The sequence below is a fragment of the Arachis ipaensis genome, chromosome B02, assembly GCF_000816755.2.
Source record: "Arachis ipaensis cultivar K30076 chromosome B02, Araip1.1, whole genome shotgun sequence".
NCBI classification, from domain to species: domain Eukaryota; kingdom Viridiplantae; phylum Streptophyta; class Magnoliopsida; order Fabales; family Fabaceae; genus Arachis; species Arachis ipaensis.
In genome coordinates, this window is record NC_029786.2 from 29,799,823 (window position 1) to 29,807,626 (window position 7,804).

At 35.4% G+C, this 7,804-nt stretch overlaps 1 pseudogene; it reads right to left on the bottom strand.

The window, feature by feature from the left end:
* Positions 1-5,445, bottom strand: part of LOC107627122 — a 9,989-nt pseudogene extending 4,544 nt beyond the window's left edge.

The window sequence follows — 7,804 nt, forward strand, 5'->3', positions numbered from 1 at the left end:
CGAAGATTCTCATTAAGAGATCCAAGAGATACTCATTCAATCTAAGGTAGAACGGAAGTGGTTGTCAGGCACGCGTTCATAGGGAATGATGATGATTGTCACGTTCATCACATTCAGGTTGAAGTGCAAATGAATATCTTAGAAGCGGAATAAGTTGAATTGAATAGAAAAAAACAGTAGTACTTTGCATTAATCTTTGAGGAACAGCAGAGCTCCACACCTTAATCTATGGAGTGCAGAAACTCTACCGCATGAAAATACACAAGTGATAATGGTCCAGGCATGGCCGAGTGGCCAGCCTCCCATGGAGGTCTAGAGATCTAAAAATGATCAAAAGATGTCTAATACAATAGTAAAAAGTCCTATTTATACTAAACTAGTTACTAGGGTTTACAGAAGTAAGTAATTGATACATAAATCCACTTCCGGGTCCCACTTGGTGTGTGCTTGGGCTGAGCTTGAATGTTACACGTGTAGAGGTCAATCTTGGAGTTGAACGCCAGTTTGTAACGTATTTCTGGCGTTCAACTCTGGCTTGTGACGTGTTTCTGGCGTTTAACTCTAGACAGCAGCGTAGAACTGGCGTTCAACGCCCTTTTACGTCATCTAAACTTGGCCAAAGTATAGACTATTATCTATTGCTGGAAAGCCCTGGATGTCTACTTTCCAACGCAATTAAAAGCGCACCATTTTGAGTTCTGTAGCTCTAGAAAATCCACTTTGAGTGCAGGGAGGTCAGAATCCAACAGCATCAGCAGTCCTTTTTCAACCTCTGAATCTGATTTTTGCTCAAGTCCCTCAATTTCAGCCAGAAAATACCTGAAATCACAAAAAAATACACAAACTCATAGTAAAGTCCAGAAATGTGAATTTAACATAAAAACTAATGAAAACATCCCTAAATGTAACCAGATTCTACTAAAAACATACTAAAAACAGTGCCAAAAAGCATATAAATTATCCGCTCATCAGCTTCGCCGACAAATCAAACTTGTCACGATGAAACTTGATTCGTTGCAAAGGACCCATCCGGAGGAATCCTCGGAGAATTCTCTGTTGCCATCGTGATACACGGAAATAGGCATGGACACCGTTGATGGCGAGTTTCCGAATAGCGTTAGGGAATGGTTGTAACTCCATGCTTCTCTTGGGGGTTCTCTTTGTTTCCTTCTCAGCATATTATCTGAGGTTGGGATCTGGTATTTATTTTCTTCTTCTCTTCTTCGTTGTGGTGGTGGTGTTCTTCTTCTCCTCTACGGTGCTATTTTTATTTTTCTTCTTCTTTTTGATTGTTGCTTTAATGTGTTTTGTTTCGATTATATTTGATTGTCGTTTCTATTTTTCTTTATGGTTATGTTGTCTTTGCTTCTATTTTTCTTCTTCCTCACCTCCCTACTCTCGGAATTTTCGTGAGTGATTAAGGATAAAAAAAATTAGTTCATTCAAAAATTTTTATTATCATTTAGTGGCTAAAGTTTTAATCTTTCTCCCGAAAAATGAATGAGTTTGGCTTGTTGATAGTGATGCCACGGGGTTGATGATGATGATTTTTCATTTTCATCTGTGAAGAAAAAGAAGAAAGAAAGAATGCAGATGAAAGAGAGAGAAAGAGATAGATATAGTGACAGTAGAATCAAGGGTAAATTAGGAATTTCATCAAATTTTTTTGTCAACTCAGTTTTTTTCGTCAATGAAAACAGAGTTAAACGACGGATGGTCACTTTTGTCAAATTTAAAAATTGTTCAATGACCATTTTGTCAATAACATCTATTAGGTACCATTTTGTCAACGCCTGAATTTTCGGGTACCAAATTAGTATTTATCTCTTTCTATTGCATCGTACAGGACCACACAAAACTTTATAGCCAACAATATTTAAGTGTTGGTTAAACTTAAGAATAAACTACCATTTGTATCTATAAACTTTATAAATACCAATAAAAGTACCCATCAAACAAAGAAATTAATGTTGTACCTATGAAAGATGAGTTTCGTGTGACAAAAGTATCCAAACTCTAATTTTTTGTTAACTTTTTAATAAAATTCCTAAATTATCCCCATCCTTTATCTTCTTTCTCGAATTCCAAACTTTTATAACCCTCACCACCACCAACACATTTCCTAAATATCACCGCCTCCCCTCCCCTCTCCAGTGCCACTACCCACCGTCAGGACTCACGACCGCCAGGACCACTATCATCACCCTTTACCGCCATCATCCCTTTTTTTGTAGGATCAAACAAGCACCTAAAATTGAAATTTCAGAGCATCAAAAACCTCAAGATTCTCATAGGTAAGGAACCAGAACAAAATCATGAGAGAGAACAAATTATTGTACAAAATAAAACCCTAAGTGTTCAACTCTAGATTCATGACCATGTGCTTGATGTAAACCATCTTAGTGTGATTGTGACAAAATAAGCAAAATCCAAAGAATAAACAGTGAGATAAAGCAGAATCACGACATACCCACGCCAGTGAGGGAGAAAATGTGAGTTTAGAGGGGGCAAGATTAGTGGGGAAGACGGTGTCTACAAGGGCGACGAGGACAGGGGTGAGAGATCGAAAGACGATGAAGGTGTCGACATTGGCGTGGCGGAGGAGGTTGGTGTTGGTGAAGATGGCGAGGAAGAAGACGAGTGCGGTAGGGAAAAAGTGCTTGGCCGAGTTGATAGTAAAAGGGTCATGGTCGAGGAACCCTAATTTGCTGAGAAGGTAGTTGCCAAGAGCAGAAATGAGGTACTAGAGTGCGGTTAAGAGGTCGGGTAGTTGAATTAGGTGATGGCGTACTTGTTGTTGATGGTGAGGAAGCTAAAGCAGAATGCCTAACTGATCACAAGAAAAGAAAATTCTGGAAAGAGGGGGATGAGAGGTAGTAATAATCAAGAAGGTGTGGGTAATGGTGAAGGTTGCAAAAGTTTGGAGTTTGAAAAAGAAGATAAAATGTAAGGTATTTTAAAAATGTTATTAAGAATAAAATTAGAGTTTGAATACTTTTATCACACGAAACTCATCTTTTATGGATATAACGTTAGATATTTTTGTTTAATAAATACTTTTTAGTATTCGGAGATTTCATGGGTAGAAATAGGGGTGTTTATCGGCCGGGTGAAACTGAGTTTGTCTTGATCCAGACCCGACCCTAAATACACACCGGATCTATTTTTTAGACCCTATCCGGGCCCTAGACCCGATGAAATCTAAACATTTTCGGGTCACAACTATACTGGGTCCAAATCGGGTAAAAATAAGGTCTTTAAAGTTTTAACAATAATTTATAAAAAAATTTATTTATAAAGAAGAAACTTATTACCGAAAAGTTGATATCCATATTTGAATTTGTATTTGTCCATAAATTCTAATTTGATTCTTTTTTTATCTATTTTCAAATTCAACAAGTGTGATTAAAAATAAAACAATAAGCTTATAATTAATATAACATAATATTAAAATTAATTTAATATATATATATCATTTTTAGTTCTCTAAGGATGCACATGGGTCGAATGAAACTGGATTCCTCTTGACCGGATTCGATCCAAAATAATGGCCGAATCTTTTTTTAAGACACCTTATCCAGTCTAAACTCGATAAAATTACACCAAATTAACTTTTAAAATGTTTGAAGGTAAATCGAATCTTCCTAGCAAGTCGAGCCATGTGCAGTTTTGGCCCGTGATTTTCCATATTAAAAAGAAGCAAAATTAACTAGATTTTTTATTTTTTTATTTTTTTTTCAAAATCCTCCCCTCTCTTACTGTTGGCGGAGCGTCACACTGTTTTGTTTTCTATAGTTTTTTTTACCACTAATTGGGAGAGAATATTTGGAGTTGTTGTGTACTTGTGTTCCCTCTTTTTTATGATTTTTTTCCATTTTTCATTCATTATTGCCCCTTAAAGCACAACAGAAGAAGATATATTAATAGATTAGATTAATAAAAAAGAAAGGAAGACATATATTTTGACCATTTTTTAAAAGAATTTTCAAAGCAATAATAAATTAACAAAGGAGAAGATTATGAGACCTCAATCACTTGTGTATCTTCAAATCCACTAATATTGTGTTTGGATATTTCTTTATTATTAATATTAGTAGAAAAATTGAAAGTACTAGATCCATTACACAAGTCTAATAATACTTTTAATTTATATGATATATATGATAAAGATACACAATTTTAAGTTTAATTTTTGTGGGCTAACCAGATACAAATATGCCTTAATATTATTTATATTTCTTTCAATTGTATAACTTGACAATTTCTATGCATAATAACATAAATAATTTAAATATTTTTTATTTTAACTAAGATTGTTTTAAAGTACAATAACAAAAAAGTTAATTCTATAAGTTTAACCATAAATTAAAGTTTTATATAGATTAATATCATCAATAGATCAAAAATATCCTTAAGTCTTGTGGTCATCATTTTGACACTCCTATATGATCACTATTTTGACACTCCTGAAAATGTGGTAAACCAAAACAAAAATTAAAAATAACATATAAAATTAATTATAATTTACACTACTCATTTATATATGATTGATTTAAAGCAACAAAACAAGAAACGAACATTTCAATAGTTGTTAGAATTGAAACCCAAATATTTCCTTTATATAATCATCATGATGATCTTGCATTGTTTCTTCAATAAATAAGCAAATAACTCTCTAAGTCAGTCAAGAAAGTCATTAATTACATGCAGAAAAGTAAAATTACTTTAAGATTTATAATTATTTCTAAACAGAATCATTAATCTTTTAGCTCAATTGTTACTTAAGAGATATACAAAAATAATATACAAGTAAACATGCAATTCAAAATTCAAAGTGTTATAGAGGCACTTGACGTGCATGAATCAAAACAAAAATAATTATAACAATCCAATTAAATTAAAGTGACCAAAAGGTAAATACTAATTTGGTACCCGAAAGATTTAGACAATGACAAAATGGTACCTAATAGATGTTATCGACAAAATAGTCCCTAGACAATTTTTAGTTTTGACAAAAGTGACCATCCGTTGCTTAACTCCATTTTCATTAACGAAAAACACTAAATTGGCAAAAAAAATTTGATAAAATCCCTAATTTACTCCTTAGTCACAAATCCTAATCTCATTCTCTCTCACTCCAACTCCCATCGTCACCTATCTCTCACCCTATCTCAATTCTGCCATCACTCTATCTTCTCACCACACAACATCATCATCATCTTGTTCTTTATCAACAATAACAAGAATAAATTTTTTACAGACAAAAAATAAAAAAAGACAACGGTTCTGAATCTGGCTACCTTTTTCGAATTCAAACTCTTGGTTAAACAATTCTTTACAAAATTTTTCAGAGGCTTCGCCGACATATCGAACTTGTGACGATGAAACTTGATTCGTTGCAAAGGACCCATCCGGAGGAATCCTCGGAGAATTCTCCGTTGCCATCGTGATACACGGAAATAGGCGTGGACACCGTTGATGGCTGGTGCATGAAATTACAATCATACTTTTTTAATTCCGCACAACTAACCAGCAAGTGCACTGGGTCGTCCATGTAATACCTTACGTGAGTAAGGGTCGATCCCACAAAAATTGTCGGCTTGAAGCAAGCTATGGTCATCCTTGTAAATCTCAGTCAGGCAGATTCAAATAGTTTTGGGGTTTTGATGATTAAAATATAATTAAAACAGAAAATAAGATAGAAATACTTATGTAATTCATTGTTGGGATTTCAGATAAGTGTATGGAGATGCTTATTGCTTTTGAACCTCTGATTTTCTATTGCCTTCATCCAGTCATGCGTACTCCCTTCCATGGCAAGCTGTATGTTGGGGGATCACCGTTGTCAATGGCTACCGTCCGTCTTCTCAGTGAAAATGGTCCGGCTACGGGTTACGTAGGGCTAATCATCTGTCGGTTCTCACAGACAAGGTTTAGACTTTTCGAATCTCAAGAATGCTGCCAATTGATTCTAGCTTATACCACGAAGACTCTGATCTCACGGAATGGAATGATCTGTTGTCAGGAGAGGCAACCATGCGTCGTGGACCAGGAAGCTAAGAGATACACACTCAAGCTATTGCAGATAGAACGGAGGTGGTTGTCAGGCACGCGTTCATAAGTGAGAATAATGATGAGTGTCACGGATCATCACATTTATCCAGTTGAAGTGCGAGTGAATATCTTAGAATAAGAATAAGCTTGAATTGAATAGAAGAACAATAGTACTTTGCATTAATTCATGAAGAACATCAGAGCTCCACACCTTAATCTATGGGGTGTAGAAACTCCACCGATGAAAATACATAAGTGAAAATAGGGTAGACATGGCCGAATGGCTAGCCTCCCATGGAGGTCTCAGAATATATAAATTACATAATATGTTCCAGAGATGAAAATACAATAGTAAAAGGTCCTATTTATAATGAACTAGTAGCCTATGGTTTACAGAAATGAGTAAATGATGCAGAAATCCACTTTCGGGACCCACTTGGTGTGTGCTTGGGGTGAGCATTGAAGCTTTTTCGTGCTTAGGCTGTTCCTGGAGTTAAACGCCAGCTTTGGTGCTAGTTTGGGCGTTTAACTCCAATTCTGGTGCCAGTTTGGGCGCTTTACGCCAGAATTCCTTGGGCTGACTTTGAATGCCAGTTTGGGCCATCAAATCTCGGGTAAAGTATGAACTATTATATATTTCTGGAAAGCCCAGGATATCTACTTTCCAACGCAATTGAGAGCGCGCCAATTGGGCTTCTTTAGCTCCAGAAAATCCTTTTCGAATGCAGCAGGGTCAGAATCCAACAGCATCTGCAGTCCTTTTTCAGCCTCTGAATCAGATTTTTGCTCAGGTCCCTCAATTTCAGCCAGAAAATACCTGAAATTACAGAAAAATACACAAACTCATAGTAAAGTCCAGAAATGTTATTTTTATTTAAAAACTAATAATTATATACTAAAAAATAACTAAATCATACTAAAAACTACCTAAAAATAGTGCCAAAAAGCGTATAAATTATCCGCTCATCACAACACCAAACTTAAATTGTTGCTTGTCCCCAAGCAAATAAAAACAAAGTGGGATAAAAAGAAGAGAATATACAATAAATTTCGAAAACATCTATGAAGATCAGTCTTAATTAGATGAGCGGGGCTCTTAGCTTTTTGCTTCTGAACAGTTTTGGCATCTCACTTTATCCTTTGAAGTTCAGAATGATTGGCATCTATAGGAACTCAGTATTCAGATAGTGTTATTGATTCTTCTAGTTCAGTATGTTGATTCTTGAACACAGTTACTTTATGAGTCTTGGCCGTGACCCTAAGCATTTTGTTTTCCAGTATTACCACCGGATACATAAATGCCACAGACACATAACTGGGTGAACCTTTTCAGATTGTGACTCAGCTTTGCTAGAGTCCCAATTAAAGGTGTCCAGAGCTCTTAAGCACACTCTTTTTGCTTTGGACCACGACTTTAACCACTCAGTCTCAAGCTTTTCACTTGACACCTTCACGCCACAAGCACATGGTTAGGGACAGCTTGGTTTAGCCGCTTAGGCCAGGATTTTATTCCTTTAGGCCCTCCTATCCATTAATGCTCAAAGCCTTGGATCATTTTTACCATTGCTTTTTGGTTTAAAGGGTTATGGGCTTTTTTCTTGCTTTTTTTTTCTGCATATCATCCTCTTTTTTTTCTATTCATTTCTTTTTCTTGCTTCAACAATCAATTTTATGATTTTTCAGATTATCAATAACATTTCTCCTTTTCATTATTCTTTCAAGAGCCAACAATTTTAACATTCATAAACTT